Source organism: Neofelis nebulosa, chromosome 12 (assembly GCF_028018385.1).
Source record: "Neofelis nebulosa isolate mNeoNeb1 chromosome 12, mNeoNeb1.pri, whole genome shotgun sequence".
NCBI lineage: Eukaryota > Metazoa > Chordata > Mammalia > Carnivora > Felidae > Neofelis > Neofelis nebulosa.
The window spans coordinates 42,717,217-42,739,521 of NC_080793.1; the positions used below are offsets into that span (position 1 = coordinate 42,717,217).

At 34.6% G+C, this 22,305-nt stretch overlaps 1 protein-coding gene and 1 pseudogene across 6 annotated transcripts in view; one reads left to right on the forward strand and one right to left on the reverse strand.

Annotated features, from left to right (window-relative positions):
- The window catches only part of LINGO2 (leucine rich repeat and Ig domain containing 2), a 1,171,177-nt gene that overhangs the window by 111,714 nt on the left and 1,037,158 nt on the right, over positions 1–22,305 (forward strand). The window lies entirely within an intron of this gene.
- LOC131490754 (cell division control protein 42 homolog) lies at positions 8,921–9,609 on the reverse strand (annotated as a pseudogene).

Genomic DNA, 22,305 nt, shown 5'->3' on the forward strand with positions numbered 1-22,305 from the left:
AAGCTGAGTTTTAGAGAAGTTAACTTACCCACATCACTGTGGAAGCAGTGCAGTAGGGATTCAAATCTATGTGATATGATAGAGATTTTTGCTCTTGATACTTATTAACCAACTTATTTAACCTTCTGCTCTCAGTTTTCCAGAAGAGCATCTAGTAATCATAGATGTTTCAGAAACATTCTTATAGAGAATGTTAACTTGCTTTATCCCCTCATGTTATTGAGGGGGGAGTTGAGGGCCAGAGAAATGAAAAGCCATACCATGGTCCAGCTCATAATGCCAGAACTAGGGTGGATACTCAGATTTGCAGTGCCTTTTTTTTTTTTTGTCAGTACCACACGATTTGCATTTGTCAAAACTTTGAAGAAAAAAAAAATAAAAGCTTTGGTAAAGAATAACATGTTTCTTAAAAAATTTGACTCTATTATAAAATTTAAGGCTGTAGCTCCTAGAATTTTTTAAGATCAGTAATTAAAGAAAAAACATGTTTTACTCCATTAAATATTCATTCTTAGTTAACTCCTGTGTTCCTTAGAGGAGTTCCTCACAGATGTTCAATAAGATAAATATCAACAGATACATCCTCTGATTATAGAAGTTCAGAACTTGACATGCCCTAAACTGTACTGTTTTTGACAGCTTTATTGTTTTGTTGTTCTTCTCCTGGTCTAATTGAACAGCAAGGAGGTGAGATGAAATGGGTCTAGCATTTTCTCCTGTCCCTTTTTCTGTGTTACCTCTTTGTGCTCCAGAGAAACAAACCAAAGAGCACCACTATTGATTCAGGAGCGTTACATGTGCTTGGCTATGGTGAGACAGAAATTGTAACCGCAAAAGTTGGAATTTTTTACAGGAATATGTAGTGCAGAGCCTAAGTGCTCAAGTCATGGACTTAGAACTGGATCCAAATCTAGGTTCAGTCATTGAACAGATGCATGGTAATTGGGCAAGTTACTTACCCTCTGCGTCTTAATTTCTTTGTTGACAAATTGAGAACAAGCTTTTACGTAACAGTACTTATACCATATTTATCTTATAAACTTAAGTAGGAGATTGTATATATAAAATACTTGGAACATAGTAAGTACTAGATTAACATTAGCTCTAAATATTAGTGTCACAGTAATATTTGGCTTCACAGAGCTCTGAGAATAAAATCACATTTTCTAGCTGTTCCTTGAGGTTATCCTTTATTCAGGTCAAAATTGTTAGAAGTTCTGTTTCATTCACTTCGTCATTCATTATTTTATTCATTTGGACCCTCAAACTTTGTACCTCCTTGTCTTTGATTTCTTCTTTAAAAAATGTTAGAGGAGGGTGATATCCATTTTAAATGATTTTTGTGAGGAATAAATAAGCATATGTATTATCTTAGGCTCTGATACATGGGAAACAACTAGTTGATGGTAGCTGCTAATATTTTTTTTATCATTAGTTCTGTGTTTCTCGAGAAAGCAACTATCTAGATATTGCCAGTGGTTTAATTTATGTCTTTCCTACCTGTCATAGGACATTTAGCTGCTTCCTGTTGAGCTATTTAATAAGATAGTGACTTTCTACAACTGAGAGACTATACTATGAGATGAATTTTTTGAAAATCAGTGAACCAAGCTGCCAAATATTAATTTTGAATCCTGCAGGTATGGTAATGATAAAATAGGTTAATTTAAGAACCAATTCTCACATTCAATTGAAATGTTATCACAGTGCACTTTGTATGAAAAAGAGTGCCTGTGACATAGGTTTAAAAATAATTTGGTGAGTGAATTGCTAATTAAACAGTAAAAAAGGGGCTCCTGGCTGGCTCAGTCAGTAGAGCATCAGACTCTTGATCTCGGGGGTCATGAGCTCAAGCCCCACATTGAGTGTAGAGATGACTTAAAAATAAAACCTTAAAAAAACAGTAAAAACACACAAAACAAATAAACCTGTGTAGTTGAACTTTTTCTCAAGTTCTTTCTACTGAGTTACTGCTTTTAGTCATTCACTCCTTCATTCACTTAACTGCATACATTGAGTGCTTCTTATGTGGCAGTTACTCTGGAATTGAGGACATTTGGTAGTTCTCAAGGAACCTATAATTTAATGAGAGAATCAGACACTAATTAAATAATCACATAAATAAATGATAAATTTAAATTTTGGTAGGTTTACAATTGAGAGATATGCTCTTGAAAGTGGGATTTGACTTCGTCAAGAAGGTCAGAGAAGGATGCTTTAGCAAGGCATGCTGGATATGAGGTCTAAAGGAGTTTATGTGTAGCTAAGGATCACATTCTGTATCAATTCATGAAAGATGTCACAGTTCTGTATTTACTGCAATCTCATTCTCTAAAGTGATTGATTTGAACAGACAGTGAAGGGCAAGACTATCCTAATGACTTGATTGTATTCTATTCTACTTCTAACCTCCAAAATGGAAAACTGCACAGGTAGGAGGTCAGAATAGTATATAATGCAATCAACCATTAAGAAAGGTTTCCCCTTCTCTCTACTCAAAACAATCAATCAGGATAGTCACATGTCTTAATAGGAACACAGAACCAAAGTGTCCTTGTTCTCCTTTGATTAGCTGATTATCACAGCACTTCATTGCCTGATTTTTCCCCATGAAAATAAATAAGGATAGGATGCTAACCGTGTTTTGCATTTTTCTTTTAAAATTCCAATCACTGTGTAGCTGCACAATCTGGATTTTATTTTTGAACAATCCCTTTAACATGAGTTGGATCATCTAAATCTTTTCTTCAAAAATATGTTTAAAAAACAAAAGTTCATTATTAATTGTAATTATGTAATTATGCAACTATTGTACAGTAGAGGATTCAAATCAAATTACTGCATGTTCTTTCCTACTTGAATTCGGCAAGAGTGTAAGGAACACGTTCCCAGAGTAAAGACTGTCCTAGAGTAAAGTTGATAAAGTTCCTAGAGGTTAAAATAAAGCGCCAAGGTATCAGGTAAAACGCTTATCATAATATTTGCCCTGAGGCTTCTTACGGTGAGTTAATATAACTAAGAAATCTCCTAGAGACAGTGTGCTGCAGGTATCTGAAGGCAGATGACTGTTTGGGATGAGAATGTCAGGATCTTGCTAATCCTCTGATTGCAGTCCAGGAAAGTGATGGAAATGATGTTCACAGGTGACTTTCAGCCAGTGTATCATTTGTACCTGGGCGTTTATGTCAAATCTGGTACAACTCCTTTCAAACTAATCTGACACAATCATTGGTTAGAATAATTTGAAGCCATTTTTACTTTGCAGTATAAAATTTTGAGTCCATAAAGCTGGATTTCCATGCCAGCCATGGCAGTTTAAAACAGCATGACTTGGGGCAAGCTACTTAACCTATCAGAATTTCTTAGTTATTCTTCTGTAAGTTGTGACTGTTCATACATATTTCAGAAAATTTTTGTGAGGGGAAAATGTGGTAATGTTTGTGGCGGTTACTGTAATGCTTGGAACACAGAAAGAACTTAATAAACTCTTGCTTTTCTTTTTTTATATAAAATATGTAAGCATACAATATAATTATTACTCATAGTTGAATTATTTGTTCAACACATGCTTGTTCTTTTCTCTTTATCTTCTGTTACTTTGAATTCTCCTTTTTGTATTTACTAGGATACAGGGATCTTTGATGATAGATCCACATGATCTTATATTTTGATAGGCATACTTTGCTTCTTTGCTAGTGTTTATATGTTCTGGACAAGACCTATATGCATTGAAGCAGTCAAGGATTTCAATGTAACCAAATTAATGTGTGATCATTATTTTGGAAGCATTTTCCATAGGCTTCTCCTCTTCAGAATAGAACACATCATTTTTACCAACTTTAGGTAAACTAGTATAGAAAAATCTATCAGTGTTTCATGTTTGTAATATCTGATATGAAGGATATTTTAGATATAAATATTGTAATTTCTGCAAGTTTCTGTACTTAATAGGAATCAGTAAAAAAACCAAACTATTATATAGAGAAGCCATATTTCTTTTATCAGATATTTTCCCCTTTGATCTATGAGTTCTCATTACTTGCTTTTTGTTTATGCATATTAGGTGATTAATTCAGGAGAGAACTAAGTAAAGATCCTCCCCCCCCCCCACCACTGCCCACCATTTGTCCTTGGCTTTATTTTTAATATTCCAAGAGTAGGAAGGAATGATAAAAGGCAAGAAAGAATCCCTGTGATGCTTGTCTAACACATCTATCATTGCATTTTTATGTTGTCAAAACAGATGGTCCTGTGTCTATACCGGAATTAATCAGTAAAGACAGAATAATGCAGTGGTTTAGTAGTTGGATTGTGGAGTCCAACTCTGGAATCTGGACTGAACCCTGGCTGTATAATTTTGTAAACAGAGTCATCTGTAAAATGAGGTTTAGGGTAGTGCTTCCTACTTGATAGGTGTGATATAATGATTCAATGAAATAATGACTATAAAGCATTTAGTGCAGTTTTGTAGGTCTTGTAATCATAATTTAAGAAGCCCAGCCTGGAACTAGGAATTTGAAGATCTTTCTAGATACCATAGGGAATTGTGAGGTAGGTGGTCAATGGAGCATTCTTCAGGATAATGTAACAAATTGCTCTTTGTCAGTCTGGATCACAGAAGCCATATGTCTACTTTGATCTCTGTGACTCGATAACTTTCAAAGTAGAAGACTGCTATAAATTTAACGAAAGGTTAATTGTAATTTTGACTTGACAAGCAACTTAATTGGCACATAGTGTACCTATATCCAAATGTACAGTAGTGAACCAAGTTTTGAGGACTGATGCTTAGGATATTGGGGAAAATATCATGTTCAGGTGAACAGTTTTGAGGCTGACTAATAATCCGTGTCAATGACAGTTACACAAAGTTTATCCAAGTCAATGGGCAGAGACATTTGTTAAGAACCTTTTCAGACTTGATTAAGAATTTCATTTTCTAATTTATAAACATGAAATACACAATTTTTATTACCGGTGTGGTTACTCATGCCACTCTAGATGCTAACCTTCATTTTCTAAACAAGTGAGAAATCAGTTCAGATTTTCATTTGGTGGCTTTAATTTCAATCCCTTCAGCCCCATCTAAATGAAAACCACTCTGCCTATGGAATACTTGCTCTGTTCTTCCTGCCTCATGGTTTTTCCCTCCATTTTCTAACTGCTAATCCTTTTCCAATCTTTATCTTTCCTTCCCTACTTTCTAAATATTGTTGAGGAGGCAGGGAATACTAAAGGATTCCTCACATGTGATCCCTCTGTTCCTTGCAAACTTAATTTTCTCCTATGAAAGAGAATTCTATCCCATAAAACAGGATGATTGGGATTTTCAGATTTTAGATGCCTTTCCAACATGGAGTCTGCCTTAACTCTTAGTTCCCATTCTTTGAGATATGATAGTAGCCGTTTGTCTTCTGCTACGTAGTTTTCTGTCCAGGCTTCATAAGGCTAGGTTAGCACTTTTTTTTAGGAAGTAAGTATGCTATGACAGGTTGATATGTTTCCCCATACATTTTGTTTTTGATGGCATGTCAACACCTGAATTTTCCTTTCATAAGCCTTACTCAAGAAAAACCGTGAAAACTTTTTCACAGTTTTTTGTATTAATTTATATTCTATTTCCATTTTTATACTTCAGGTTGTGTTTTGCTAAGGTATAACTAAAAGACTAAGGTATACCTAAAATAACTAAGGTATTACTAAAATTGTAATGTCTTTCAACTTGGTTTCACAGTTAGGTTCAATTCAGAATGTCTTTATTGTTTTTAATTTAGTGCAACAAGCATTAAATATTGGTTAAATGTTTAATGAATTAGCTACAGATAATATTGCTTCCACAACTAATTTCCTTGATTTGTGGTAGCATATTTTAGGTTGTACCAGATCTCATTGTTCTATGCTGTATTGAGATAATTAGCTATGTAACTACAGGGCATATTCTGATCAAGTAATACCTTGCAAGGCAGAACACACAAAACAGTTTAAGGGCATAGATTTAAAGTAGGGTATGGGGCACCTGGGTGGCTCAGTCATTTAGCATCCTACTTCAGCTCAGGTCATGATCTCACAGCTCATGAGTTCAAGCCCTGCTTTGGACTCTGTGCTGACAGCTCACAGCCTGGAGACTGGAGCCTATTTCAGATTCTGTGTCTCCTCTCCCTCTCCCCCTCCCCCACTCATGCTCTGCTCTCTCTCAAAAATAATAAACATTAAAAAATGTATATATATAAAGATAAAGTAGGGTAAATGTTCCTTCATGATGTCCATATTTTTATTTAAGCATAGATTAATATAACCATGTAGAGTCAATTTGCTACCAGTGCAACTCTAATTTCACCTCTTTTTTTTCCCATTTATCATAATTATTTAACCCAAATAGTACCAGCATATATATGTGCACATTTGATAACTACTTAAAAAAAACAATTAGGTAAAACTATTCGAAACAATTTGTTGGCCTGTTTGCAATACTTTCATATTTCAAAGTAGCACATGGCAATAAATACTTTGAATATGTGGTAACATCAGACATTGGCAGGTGGATCAACATCCAAAGTAGGGTGAGAGTGGCAGTAGTCATTAAGAACATAAGCTGCATACAGAGTCTCATATTTGCTTCCTTTACTCTCTCTTAAAATAATAATCCAGCATTTATATTGCACTTACTAAGTGTCAAGTGTTACTCAGAACACTTATGAATGTTACCTATTATTATTCTCATTTTACTCTTAAAGAAACAGTCACAGAAAGGTTAAGAAACTTGGCCAAGGTCACAAACAAGTGGCTAAGTCAAGATTCAAACCCAATGCAGAGTCCATATCCTTACCTGCCATGCTAAATTTAGGTTGCTGGGATTAGAATCCTAGTGCGGCTCCTTACATTGTGTGACCACAGGGCAAGTTTCTGAGTATTTCTGGGCCTCATTTTTATCATTTGTATAATGGGGGGCAATAATACTATGTTATTTTGTAACTAAAATGTACTTAGTCAATATATACCTAGCATACAGTTCTTTTGAGGAATATTGTTTCAAGTTCATGTGGCATGGAGGACAGGTACTATCACCACTGCCTGAATGAGAGACTTTAACAGTAGAAGCTGTCTCATTGGCCAACACTAGAGTGCCATTTTGGCTCCGTTTCTTGCTTCTGGGCACCCTCCTCTAACTCATTGCCTTTTATGGCCTTTGTCCCTCCTGTGACTACAACTGTAGTGCTCCTTCTCCCACTTAAAACACCAGGAGTTTCAATTTACTCCTTTGCTAATTCTTCTTAAGAGATGATGTCAATGTGGCTGATATTTAATTGCATTGGAAATAAAACAATAGGAATGAAGCTATTAACGGGATGGATCTTTTTCTGGATTTAAGCCTTTGAAGAGGAAGAATTCCAAAGAAAAATAAAATAGAATTTGAGCAGAGATTTTAAGAAATTTCTAAGTTATGTTATTCCAAAATGTATCCTTCCTACACCAGTATATCCATAGGTATCTTAGATGTATTTTGACAAATCATGCCTTTCTTCATGAAAGAATGATCAAAGAATATTTATAAAATTGAGTATTATGGCAGGTAAATCTGAGATATCCTTTATTATTCTGTATAGGAAGACAGTTACAGTTTGGTTCATGGTTTTTCCCATTAATCGCTTTTTTTTTTTTTTATTTTTTTTATTTTTTTTATTTTTTTTTTTTTTTATTTTTTTTTATTTTTTAATATATGAAATTTACTGTCAAATTGGTTTCCATACAACACCCAGTGCTCATCCCAAAAGGTGCCCTACTCAATACCCATCACCCACCCTGCCCTCCCTCCCACCCCCCATCAACCCTCAGTTTGTTCTCAGTTTTTAACAGTCTCTTATGCTTTGGCTCTCTCCCACTCTAACATCTTTTTTTTTTTTGATGAATGGATAAAGAAATTGTGGTTTATATACACAATGGAATACTACGTGGCAATGAGAAAGAATGAAATATGGCCTTTTGTAGCAACGTGGATGGAACTGGAGAGTGTGATGCTAAGTGAAATAAGCCATACAGAGAAAGACAGATACCATATGGTTTCACTCTTATGTGGATCCTGAGAATCGCTTTTTTTTTTTGATGGGGAAAAATGTTTAATTATCTACTCAATCCATTTGGTGTATTTCAAAAGGTGCAATACTTTTCTTCATTTATCAGTAAAAGAAGTTAGAAATTAACTTCAAAAAAAAATAAGCAAATGGCAAACAAATTTCCTTGAAAGTCACAGTCACATATGGAGTGCATCCTAGAAAAGTGCAAGACAGGTTCCACCCGCTTTCATGATTTCATCAAGTACTGGACCTACTCAAGGGTGGAGGGAAAAGGCAGCTTTCAAAAAGGAGTATGTTATTAAATGAGGCATTTACTAACTCCTTCCTAAGAACAAATGTTCTAAACTAGTTCTAGGAACTGGAATGTGGAATCAGTCCATCCTCCTCCCTTAAGGGCTGTCCAATGGTTACTGACTTTAAAAAACATGACTAAATAAAAACAAACCCCACACACAGTTTCTCCCCCAAAAAAGAAAGATAAATAAAAACAAAACCAAAAAACAAAAACAAAATCAAACCCTTAAGTGTCCCAGATTATTCTCCAGAGTGGATGGAGCCCTGGAAGCAGCCCCAACAACCCAAGTTAGTCTGTTACAGAGTCATCACAAGCATGCCTTGCTTTTCGACAAAAAAAACCCAAAATAAAACAAAAAACAAATTGTAACAACAAAACAAAAACTAATACTAATCATTTTTCTGACAATACACAATTACTGAAATTAACCAGTACTGAGGGGAGGAAGGGGACCATACCTATGGGCCTTGTCTCACACTAGTGCATGTGGGTAGGTGCAGGGCATTTGTCATTATTGCAAAAACGAATTTTAATTTTCAATCTTTAGTTTGATTTACATTGCTTTTAGTATGATGCTGACACCAGCTGTGCAGAAAGGGCTCTGGAGATGTTCATAGCAGCACACACCTCGGGTCTTCTTCGGCACTGGAGGCTCCAGGGCAGCCAATATTGCTTCGTCAAAAACATCCGTTAGGCCTTTCTGTGTGAGTGCAGAACACTCCACATACTTGACCACCTTCAGGCCACGGGGCAGCTTTTCAGCAGTCTTTGGAGTGACAGGCTTCTCTTTGTTCTTGGCAAGTTTCTCAATCATAGAGGGGTCATCTCGAAGATCAATTCAGGTCCCAACAAGCAAGAAAGGAGTCTGTGGACAGTGGTGAGTTACCTCAGGCACCCACTTCTCCTTCACATTTCCAAATGAGAATGGAGAGACCACTGAAAAACAGACTAGAAATACATCGGTTTGTGGATAACTCAGCGGTCGTAATCTGTCATAATCTTCTTGCCCTGCAGTATCAAAAAGTCCAAGAGTATATGGCTCTCCACCAATCATAACTGTGACTGCATAGTTGCCAAAGACAAATGGTACATACTCCGATGGAAATTTATTTGTTGTGTAGGCTATCAGGAGACATGTTTCACCAACGGCACCATTGCCCACAACAACACACTTAATTGTCTCCATTGGTGAAACAGTTTTGTATCCACTTCAAATATTTCAAATTGAATGATGACCTCAGCTTCTCCCCCGGAGCTCCCATTAATCACTTTAAGAGTATAGGATTTTAGAAGCCATTGATAATACTTAGAAGAATAATAAATAATCTTTTCTAACAGGCAATTATGAATTAACTTTTTGATTAAGTGGTTCAGAATTTTTGTATGTGCCTTTGACTTTATTTTGTTTATTATTGATACTGTTAAAATTGAATGTAATGAGTGAATAGCCTAAATTCTGCAATTGCCTTTTCAGAATTAAGCCACCTAAATTACAATTATGAATATTGTTTAAAATTGGGAATACATTTTCTGAAAATGAAGATACAATTTCAGGTATCTTGGGCTAATTTTAAGAAACATTTCAGATTATGAATTTTTATGAGTATCACAATGTAGTTTGAAAGTAATAAAAAATCAAGAACATGTTTAATTATATATGTTTAATGAAAAACAAATATACAAAATGATGAAATCTGATACATCTTTGCCTCATGCTTGTAAATCTATGGAAATGCCTTCTCTGCTCTTCAGGCTTTTCAAGAAGTTTGCTGGAATATTGCTGATAGATGCATTGTATATTATAACAGAATGAAATTTTGATACTAAATGAATAAATTAGTTGAGAAAAAGGAGCCAGAAGAAGGATAATTAATTATGGAAATTAATGTCACTAAGATACTTTTTATGAGTTAGTTTGAATTTGTTGTATTTTATATAAAATATAATTTTTTAATGTTTACTTATTTATTTTGAAAGAGAGAAATAGAGCTCAAGCAGGGGAGGGGCAGATAAAGGGAGAGAGAATCCCAAGCTGGCTCTGCACCATGAGTGCAGAGCCCGATGAGGGTATCGAACCCACAAACTGTGAAGTCATAACCTGAGCTGAAACCAAGAGTCAAATGAACAACTGACTGAGCCACCCAGGCACCCCTAAAATATAATTTTATTAAAAGGTGCACATATTAAGTGTGAGCTTCAACCTTGTATCAGTAGATGAGAATTTCACTAGATGTTTATGATAATATTTAATCTGTTGCCCCATTGTTGATTGAAAAGAACTTACATGTTGATTAAAATGTATATATCTATCAAATAAGATATTTTTTAAGACTGTCAAGTTGTTCCCCAGATTTGTGAATGCATCTTTGTTAGAATATAAGGCTACTTGCACTCTAAAATGTTCTTTATCTTTCATGGAATAGTTGATTAATAGTAACTTGAATGGCTATCTTCTAAGTTTTTTTTTAAACAAAAAAATTAAGGATTTATTTTTAAAGGAAAATTATTGTGACAATCCAAAATATAAAATGTAGCCATTATAGTCTTTGGGTGTTTTCTGAATAGTTGTTTTCATAGTTACAGGCCTTTCTGGTACTGAGAATAGGCTATTCAAATTTAAAATATGGAAATCTCAAATAGTCAAAAGTGGCCAGGGCACTGTAGTGTTCAACTTGTCAAAGGGTTGTTTTTGGTTGTACTAGGAGAAAACTCAGACTAATGGGTTTTAGAAAGGCTCTCAATAGTAAAAATTAAAGCCAATGAGATTAACCACAAATTATTTCTGTCTCTGTTCTCCATTTTAGAACAAGGACTGGCAGCTATTTTCTTTTAAGGACGAGATAGTAAATATTTTAGAGTATGTTGGACATACAATCTCTGTTGCAACTCCCGAACTGTGCCATTATAACTTGAAAGCAACCATAGACAATACATAAATGATGAGTGTGGTTGTGTTCCAATAAAACACTATTTATTGACACTTAAATGTGAATTTCATGCAACTTGTGTATGTTACAAAATATTCTTTATTTTTTTGGCCATTTAAAATTGTGAAATGATTTTTAGTTCATAAGACAAAAATGGCTGGTTGAATTTGTCCTGTGACCTTAGTTTGCCTTCTCTTGCCTTAAACAAAGAGCAATGAAAGGTGCCCTGTTATCTTTATATCCCCAAATACTTAGCACATAATAGGTACTCAACAAGTGTAAGGCAGATAACTACTCTGATGTATTTAATTTTGAATTTAATATTGATTTATTTCTAATATTGAATTTTTCTTAGCAAATAAAACTTTCCTTGTGTTTATTTCCACCATATTTATAAACATATGTGCATATATATATATATATGCACACATACCCTTTTCTTAATTTTATATACATACATATATATATATATATATATATATATATATATATACGCACACACACACACATACATATACACATTAAAATATTTTTAATGTTTATTTATTTTGAGAGAGAAAGACAGATTGCAAGTATGGGAGGGGCAGAGAGAGAGGGAAACACAGAATCTGAAGTAGGCTCCAGGCTCTGAGCTGTCAGCCCAGAGCCCTACTCAGGCGGGGCTCGAACCCATGAACTGAACTGCAAGATCATGACCTGAGCCAAAGTTGGACGCATAACTGACTGAGCCACCCAGGCACTCCTACACACACACATTTTAAATAGTTTCATTGGGGTATAATTTATATACCACAGAACTGACCTGTCTTAAGTATATAATCCAGTGCTTTTAGTAAATGTACTGATTGTGCAGCCATAACCATAATATAGTTTGTGAACATTTCCATCATCCCCAAAAGATTCTGTATGTCCATTTGCTGTCAGTCTCTGTTTATATGTATGTAAATAATCAGTGGATTAATGTATGTTTCCATTCTATTATGCGGATCAAGAATTCAGAAGACAAATTCATGGTGACGGGTCAAGACTTGTGCTCTTGGCATTTTACAATTATGAACTCGTGTGGTTTTCATCTAACTTAATGTGTTGTTTGTATTACAATCTTCATTTTACCCATAAGGAAACTGAACTAAGTTGCCCAAGTTTACTCAACTTACAGAGTGACATCAACTCAGCTATTGCATGGAGGTACAGAGTTTTAAGGTGAAGCAATATGGTTCCAAGGTCCATGATTTTAATCACTTTAAGAGTATAGGATTTTAGAAGCCATTGATAATACAAGAATAATAAATAATCCTTTGTAACAGGAAATTATGAATTAACTTTTGGCTTACCATTTTAGGCAAGCAATAATTTTCATCAAAATCATAACTTCAGCCCTCCTTAATCATACACAAATAAGAATCATTAGTGAGCATAAATCAACTGATATTTTGGATATATACTTGCACATAGTAAATAGAAGGCAATTATTCTGCTACTCAGGACATGTGCACTTACAATATTTCCAGTGTTATGATAAGTGCTATTATCCATCTCTCAAATACATATCATTTGAAAAGAACTATTAAGTAAAACTGTAAATAGGACTAATTTTTCATAGCATGAAACTTCTACCTCAGTACTTAGCTTACATAAGTAAGCCTATTTATTTATTTATGCACAAGCGTATGAGTGTGGGAGAGGCAGAGAGATGGGGAGAGAGAGAATCCCAAGGAAGCTCTGTGCTAGCAGCACAGAGCCCAACACAAGGCTCAGTCTCACAAATCATGAAATCATGACTTGAGCCAAAATGAAGAGTTAGACCCTTCACTGACTGAGTGACCCAGGCATCCCCAGCCTGTTTATTTTTGTCAGCAACTAAAATGTTTTGTTTACAATTATTTTACAATTTCCATTTATCCTACTTTTTTATAAATTTGTCAAAAATATTACAAAGAGCAGTTAATAATCAGCAATAATTGTATATACAACTCTCTCTAAGCATAGATATCCCGAAAAGTCATTTTTGTTTTTAAGGGAAATGTTAAGTGTGATGTGACTATTGTGTTTTTGTACTATATAATTGTAAGTGTTTATATACTGTGTATATTTTCTATGTCTTTGCTCCTCTAAGTATAAATAATAAACATTCGTATAAAAAAATGGTCTTATTTGATTTTGATGCAAACTGTTACAGGAATGAAAATTTAGGAAATTGCCAATTTTCACATTCTTGACAAGATCCTATTCTCCTTTAAAGATTTCACATGAGTTTTCTCTAAGAACCACATTTCCTTCAAGGCTACCTGATTCCCAGTGGTTCTCTAGCACTTTCTGCTTTGCTCTTTCTCTTAGGCATCAGACCTGATCACAGCCATCAGCCATCTTCCTGAGGAGTTTGACCCCACTGATTAGCTCCACCGTCCCTTTCTTTGTGAACCATTCTCATTACCACTGCCACCTGTGAGAGTGGGTGGAGGAAGAAGGGCTGAGGCTGTCACATGGTTTGTCTCCAAATTGAAGTTTTTGAGGCATCATGTTTTTTTTCTAAACTGGCGTTTCACTTGATTCCATTGATTTTCTTCCTCAATGAGGAAACAGAGCCTCAAGATCTAGTAAGCAGTGTGCAGTGGTTAAAAATGTGTTTTCAATCCATCCTCACTGCTTGTTGGCTATGATCTTGAGAAAGTTATCTAATTTGTTTAAGCTTCAGTTTCTTCATCTCGAATCCTATTAGGAGGCTAATAGGAGCTACTTTGAACACTAAGTGAAATAACATCTACATAGAGAGTATGTGTAATATATAATGTATATAAATACTAAAGTACTGGGTACGGAGTGAATAATCAGTGAATGTAAGCTATGACCGATTTTTGCGTTTTATGTTTTGTCTCATGTATTTAGCACTAACTATCCTGGCTATTTTAGAGTTCTCAAACTCTGATGATACAAATCCCATTACACAAATTTGAGTATCTTGATGCCTAATGATTTGTGGTATTGACTACCTATTAAAAATAGAATATATAGAGAACTTATAAAACTTAAAACACAAAAAACTTATAAAACACAAAAAAACCCCAAATAATCCATTTAAAAAAATGAACAGAAGACATGAAAAGACATTTTCCAAGTAGACATCCAGATGGCCAATAGACATGAAAAGATGCTCAACATCACTCATCATCAGGGAAATGAAAATCAAAGTCATGATGAGATACCACCTCACACCTGTCAGAATGGATAAAATCAGCAACACAAGAAAAAACAAGTGTTGGTGAAGATGCGGAGAAAGAGGAACCGTATTGCCCTGTTGATGGGAATGCAAACTGGTGCAGCCGCTCTGGAAAACAGTATGGAAGTTCCTCAGAAAGTTAAAATAGAATTACCCTATGATCCAGAAATTACACTACTAGATTTTTACCCAAAGAATAAAAAAAATATTAATTCAAAGGGATACATACACCCCATAGTTTATAGCAATATTATCTACACTAGCCAAATTATGGAAACAGCTCAACTGTCCATCAACTGATGAATGGATAAAAAAGAAGCAGTATAAATTTACACAATGGCATATTACTCAGTCATAAAAAAGAATGAAATCTTGCCATTTGCCACAACATGGATGGAACTAGAGCATGATGCTAGGCAAAATACCTAGCATCAGAGAAATACCATATGATTTCACTCATATGTGGAATTTAAGAAACAAAACAAATGAGCAAAGGGAAAAAAAAAGAGAGAGGCAAACCAAGAAGCAGACTCTTACCTATAGAGAACAAACTGAAGGTTACCAGAAGGGAGGTGGTTGGGAGATGGGTAAAAAGTAGGTGATGGGGATTAAGGTAGGCACTTGTGATGAGCACCAGGTGTTGTATGGAAGTATTGAATCACTATATTGTATACCTGGAACTAATATTACATTGTATATTAACTAACTGGAATTTAAATAAAAATAATGTGTATAAAATAAAAATAAAATAATAGTATAAAAATAAATTATTTGACCCATGAAATAAAGAATAATAAAAAATATTACAATTGGAAATAACTTCAGAATCTATTGCAATCTCCCTCTTAAAATATTTCTTCCATAAAAATCCTTGCTGTTTTTCCCAAACTATATTTACAAGTTAATAGTTCTGAGAAAGGTGCCTTGTAAAAAGAGTTTCATTCTGTGGGGAACTGCATACAATCTTCTGCTCTTGAAGGGGAGAATAGTATATTTACAATAAATATTCTGAAATTCTCTGTAATAGAATGTTTTATAAAATCAAATGGACTAGAATACTTTGTTTTCTAATTGATATCTTTTTTTTGATAAATTATGTCCTAGTGAAAGGAAATACAGTGTTAGAGAAAGTTTACTCCATCATGAGATAGTTTTTATTAGAATATTACTCTTTATTGTAAGATAAAATACACCTTATAATCTAACTGTTTGCCCATTTTTTATTTCCTGGAGCAAGAGAAGAAAACCTTTATAGATAGATATGAACTATCTGCCCACTTAAACTCTTATTTCTTCACTTAATGGAACAGCTTCTGCATGTAATATGGTATATATGCCCCTTACATTCTGGCCTTTCATTTCTAAGCATAAGCAAATCTTTTCTTTTCTATAATATCTCCTCACCACTGAATGTAATATTCTATATACATATTCTATATACATATAATATTGTAGTGTGACATATACATATAATATGTATATTCTATATACATATAATATTGTAGTGTGCCAATAATCAAGAACAGCGAACAATGGCATTCTTTTTGTTCTAGAAATGTTTTATAATGGTGCTATCACTTAACAAAAAGTTGTATTATCTTGTTGGTTTACATTTAATTTATGGTGAAAAGAAAAAAAATTGATATCTTGGTTTTATATGTAAGCTATAATGTCCAGATTTTGCTCATACTATAATTGAACTTCCATTCTTGAAACCAAGTAAAGAACTTGTACATCCATCTATGTACTATTAACGTTGTGTTGATTTCTGCTCATTATAAGTTGCCACGGGGCATCTGAATCCTGATTTTGAAATCCAGTAACTGAGTTATCTTTCATAAATTTCTACTGATCAGATAAGGACTATCCATTAGGATGGAATGGAAACATTAACTAGTATAATGAGGGTTGTTTTTTTGTTTTTTGTTTTTGTTTTGTTTTGTTTTGTTTTTACATACAGTTTGCTGCAATTTGTGTACAGTTACTAAAATTTCATTAAAATGTGATAAAATTCAGTCTGCTTTCATCATTAATGAACATAGGAAAAATATGTCAAATGCTTTGGTTTAATCAACACATAATTACATAAACATCATAAGCCTGCTCTAAAAAGCATAAAGTGATAAGGTTTGTGTTACTTTATTTTAGTGGTTCTATATTGGCTTTTAGTTTTTTTGGCTTTACCTATTGAATACATTGTTAATTATTCACTTTAAGAATCCAGTGGGTATCAATCTCAAAATTATCAGTTTATAAGTATCTTGTGTATTATCATTGAATGTTACTAAAGTAATTAGTTTATTTGTTTTTGTTTTCCTTGTGAGTCTAACTAGGCTCATGGAGAGCAGAATTCATTTGCAGTGGTTAATTACTTTGTTATTATTTTTCTATCAGTTTGGTCAGGAAGAATAGAATGCATAAAAGCTTTGTTTGCTATCTTAAACTTTTTCAGTTTTATGGAGAAATACAAAGAGCAAATGGAATATTTTTAAATTCAAACTTTCCTTCCACCTATGTTAATGTTATGCCATGTTGCCCTAAACAATATTCTTATGCTAGAAATAGCTTTTAAAGCCCCATGTTAGCTCTCCATAGCAATTTTCAGAAAGCTCACTTCATTCTGGGCTTATAGATTTCTTGGGGCTTATAAAAACATCACTAAATATTTGTGTCACTCTTATTTTCCTTGATTAAGTGTCCCTTTGTTTTTCTTTGAAAATATTGCTCATTAGCCCTTATGTGTTTTCACTTCAATGCACCCTGATTTACTTTTGCATTTATACTTTCTTTCTTGAATTCCTTGATTGTGGAATCACTCATATCCCCTATTCGTTTTTTTTAAATTATATATATAAGGTTTTCTGACACGTAGGTACTTAACTTTCTTTTTCGATTTCAAAAATTTAAAATTGTATGCATGTTTACTTGTTTTTAAGAGTCTCATAACATTTATGTCACAAATTGCATCTTGCATTGTGATCCAGACTGTAAGACCAGCAGTCTTCCTCATTCATTCTTTTTTAATACAGGTTAAAATTTCAATTAGGCAATTAAAAAAATTCCAGAATTTTCAGTTTAGTAGAATAGTTCTAAGAATATATCCAGTAGTTTATGTCTTCCTTGGTTTCCTTCTGGTCTATTCAGTATCAGGAATAGAACTGTTCATATTCTTCTCTTGTAGTCTATCACTACTATTTTACTTTTAGTTTTTAATCTTTTAGCTTTATAACTTTATTGGGATATAAGTGACATATAACATTGTATAAATTTAGCATGTACAGTGTGATGATTTGATAGATGTATATAATGTGAAATGATTACCACAGTCAGGTTAAAACATACATTATCTCACATAGTTACCTTTGTGCATGGGCACGCTTGTGCGTGTGTGTGTGTGTGTGTGTGTGTGTGTGTGTGTGTGTGTGTAGTGAGAACTTTGAAAATCTGCTCTCGGGGCGCCTGGGTGGCGCAGTCGGTTAAGCGTCCGACTTCAGCCAGGTCACGATCTCACGGTCCGTGAGTTCGAGCCCCGCATCAGGCTCTGGGCTGATGGCTCGGAGCCTGGAGCCTGCTTCCGATTCTGTGTCTCCCTCTCTCTCTGCCCCTCCCCCGTTCATGCTCTGTCTCTCTCTGTCCCAAAAATAAATAAAAAACGTTGAAAAAAATTTTTTGAAAAAAAAAAATCTGCTCTCTTGGTAACTTTTGAGTATATAATACAATGTTGATAACTGTAATCACCATGTTGTACATTAGATCTTCAAACTTATTCATATTATTACTGGCAGTTTGTACATTTTGAACACCTTTTCTCTAGCCACCACCATTCTACTCTCTGTTTCTTTGAATTGAGTTTTTTCCAGGTTCTATATTTAAGTTAGATCATATGATACTTGTCTTCCTCTGTCTTTTTTCACTTAGCATAATCCCCTCAAGGTCCATCCATGTTGGCACCAATGGCTGGATTTCCATCTTTATGGCTAAATAATAGGAGAGAGAGACAGAGACGGAGACAGAGAGAGAAAGTGCATGTGTGTATCACATTTTCCTTACCCATTCGTTCATTCATTGATGGCAACTTAGGTTGTTTTCATGCCTTGACTATTGTGAATAATGCTTCAGAGAACAGATAGCTCTTTAAGATGGTGATTTCATTTCCTTCAGATCATATGGTAGTTTTACTTGTAATGTTTTTGAGGAACCTCCATACTATTTCCCATAGTGGCTGTACCAATTTGCACTCCCACCAGTAGCGTACAAGTGTTCCCTTTTCTCCACATCCTCACTAGCACCTATTGTGTCTTTTTAATAATAGACATCCTAAGAGGTTTGAGGTAATATCTCATTTTGGTTTTGATTTGTGTTTTCCTGATGATTAGTGATATTGAACACCTTTTCACATACATGTTGGCCATTTGTATGTGTTCTTTGAAAAAACTATCTGCTCCATTCCTCTGCCAATTTTCAACAGGATTATTTGCTTGCTATTGACATGAATGAATTTCTTATATTCTAGATACTAACCTCTTATCAGATAGATGGTTTGCACATATTGTTTCCCATTCTGTAGGTTGCATTTTCATTTTGTTGATTGTTTCTTTTGTTGTGCAGAAGCTGTTTAGTCTGATGTAGTCCCAATTGTTTATTCTTGCTTTTGTTGCCTATGCTTTGGGCATCATATTAAAAAAATCATTGCCAAGACCAATATCAAGGAGATTTCTTGTGTGTGTGTGTGTGTGTGTGTGTGTGTGTGTGTGTGTGTGTGTGTCAAAGTTTACAGTTTAAAGTCTTACATTTAAGACTTTAATCAATTTTCAAGTTAATTTTTGTGAATTCCAGTTTCATCCTTCTGCAGGTCAATATCCAGTTTTCCCATCACCATTTATTGAAGAGACTGTCTTTTCTCCATTGAGTGTTCTTGGCTTCCTTGTCAAATTTCAACTGATCGCTTTTAGTCTTACCCAAATACTTTATATGTGTTCTCACTATAGTTTACAATACTTCTTCCCTGATCCCGTCTTTCTCAGGATTTAAAATTATGTAATATGATACCTCTATGGCTAAAAAGTAATTATTCCTTTTTCATGGTATTGTCTTGGCTCTTTAGAGCTTCACAAAGCTCAGTGAACCCTGTCTTAGTACACTGTTGGACAATTAAGTTGCACTTCCCAAATTGACTGGAGTTAGTTCTAATAATCGCTATGTGATTTTTTGCCATTGGTTAACTTAAGAGTATATGAGGGATAACAGTGGGGAGGGATCTGACTAAAGAAAACCATTATACATCATTTTTTTCATTTACAATTTCAAAGCGGCAACAATTACATATTAAGACCATAACCATTTTATGTCTTAAGTTAGAAATAACTTGTATTACACAGTTAAATTCAGCTTCTACATCCTTTGCTACCAAGGAATTCTGGCTCCTGTCTGCCCCTCTTCCCCATACCACCACCCTTGCTTCAGTTCCAACTAGATTCTTATAAATTCATTTTGCTTTGCTGCATACTAAGAGGTATTTTAACACTGTAATTTTTCCTCTATTCAAACACTCAGTGTCTTTCTGGTTTTATGACTCAGGGATATTAACTGTTTTCTCTAGGGTGCCACTATGATCCCAGATACACTGAGTAACTTGGATGCTTGCTATGCAGAACACTTTGAGTAACCTTTATATAACCTAGTTGGCATAGCTGAGTATGCATATCTCAAATTCCCTTCTCAGTACCCAGGATTATTAAGATTTAGCTATGCCACAATAACTTCACACCAAAGCACCTGCTGTCAGCCCTTCTAAAACATGGCTCAGTTCTCCTGCTGTGCATCCTGGAAGGGAAATCTCTGGTCTGAGTTACCATTATTTTAGCTTAGGTTTTCTCTACACTCAGTGCCTTTAACTCAATTAAATCTTTTTTTCTCCTTTTCCTCAATATTTCTAACAGAAGGGACTGCCACTTCAAACATAATTAATCAAGAATACACACAGCTGAGAAAAATACATACAGAAGGAAATCTTTAATATTTTGATTTTTATAGAAGAAAAATTCTAAGGATGAATGTTTTTTAATCTAGCTTTTAAGGGAATTTCATTTATATGGGGAAAACCATTTTGTTTGGAACGGGAGGGCATTCACATGTGCTCTTAAATTTAAGTTTTGGTAGCTGACTGATATTGAAGATAACTTGAGAGAGGGGCTAAGAACACTGGTTTTAGAGCCAGACTGACTTCAGTTTCTTTTCTGGCACCACATTAACTAGTTGTGTGACATAGGGCAAATCTACTAACTTAAATTTTTCTTACATTTAATACAGAGGTAATCATTCCTATCGGGGCTGATTGTTGATAGGGTTAAAAGATACAATGTATGCACAGTGTAGAGCAAAATGCCTGCCATGTAAGAAGTATTCCATAAATTATAACACTTTTGTTTACAAACCTCCAATCTCTGGTGCAACCATGGGTTGGCACTTGATACATGTGAGTACCAGATGTGAGCATATTTGGGCATAGAATATCATCACATCATTTTCTCTTCTTTTTAAAGTTTATTTTGAGAGAGGGAGAGAGAGAGAGCATGAGTGAGAGAGGGACAGACAGAGGGGCAGAGAGAGAATCCCAAGCAGGCTCTGTGCTCTCAGCGTAGAGGCTGATGCACATACAGATGTACAAACCCTGAGATCATGACCTAAGCCGAAATCAAGAGGCAGATGCTTAACTGACTGAGCAACCTGGGAGTCTCACGTAATTTTCAATGGAGAAAGAACTCTCTTAAGTTCTTTTTTATTTCTCTTCAGATTTTGTGCCACTCTCCTTTAGGTTTTTAGGTTGTCAATGGCACATGTGCCTGGCTCCTAGAAATCATGAATTTAAGGTTATATGATGTCTGACATAATAATGTACCAACACACACACACACACACACACACACACACACACACACACACACACACACACAGTTTGGGACTTTGATAGTGTGATGGTGACCAGACATGATCTATGATAGGAAACTTCCCATTACCCCTTCAAAAAAACCAAAGCAAAATGAAAAAGCTCATGGCGTTTCTCGGATGATTAAATAGAAAGCAATCTGAAAATAGAGTTGAAATTCTAAAGTTTTCACCCTTGCTCTCCCATTTATGAAATATATGGCCTTGGACAGAGCCCTTTCCTTTGAAGTGAAAATAATATTTATCCTCTAAAATTTGGGGAGGATTAAGTGGGATCATGTATGCAAAAGTGCCGTGTAAGCTATCAATTTGTGCTTACTGTTGGACAGATTGTTAGATAGGTTTCGATTTTCACTTTCATGTCTGGATTCAGGAACTTCCAACTTAGTTCGTATTTGTATTAGGCTAAAGAAATAGAGGTCCCTCCCCATTCCGACCTCCCCTTCCTTCTTTTCTCTCTCTTCAGAGAAGCCAGATAGATTAAATCATTAGATTATGTCAAGAGAGAAAATAACCTATACTCTAAGCATGTTTTATAAAACCTTTAAATATTAGCAGGTTGTTCAAAGTACTTTTATCACACTTAATATCTTCAAAACCATGAGAAAGTTTCTGATAATTCATATGTAGATTATATGGCACAAGGTACACTTCTTTGTAAGAAACCCCTACCAGCTGGGTTTGCTTCTAAGGAAATATATAGCTTTTCAATCTAAAATGAGAATATCTTTCCTGCACTGTCTTTTACATGGGATTTTTTTGAGATGACCAAAGATGAAAGAAATTAAAAAAAAATACTTACAACTGGGAAGTTAATGAAAATTTATTATTTTGTTGCTACTTCCTAAT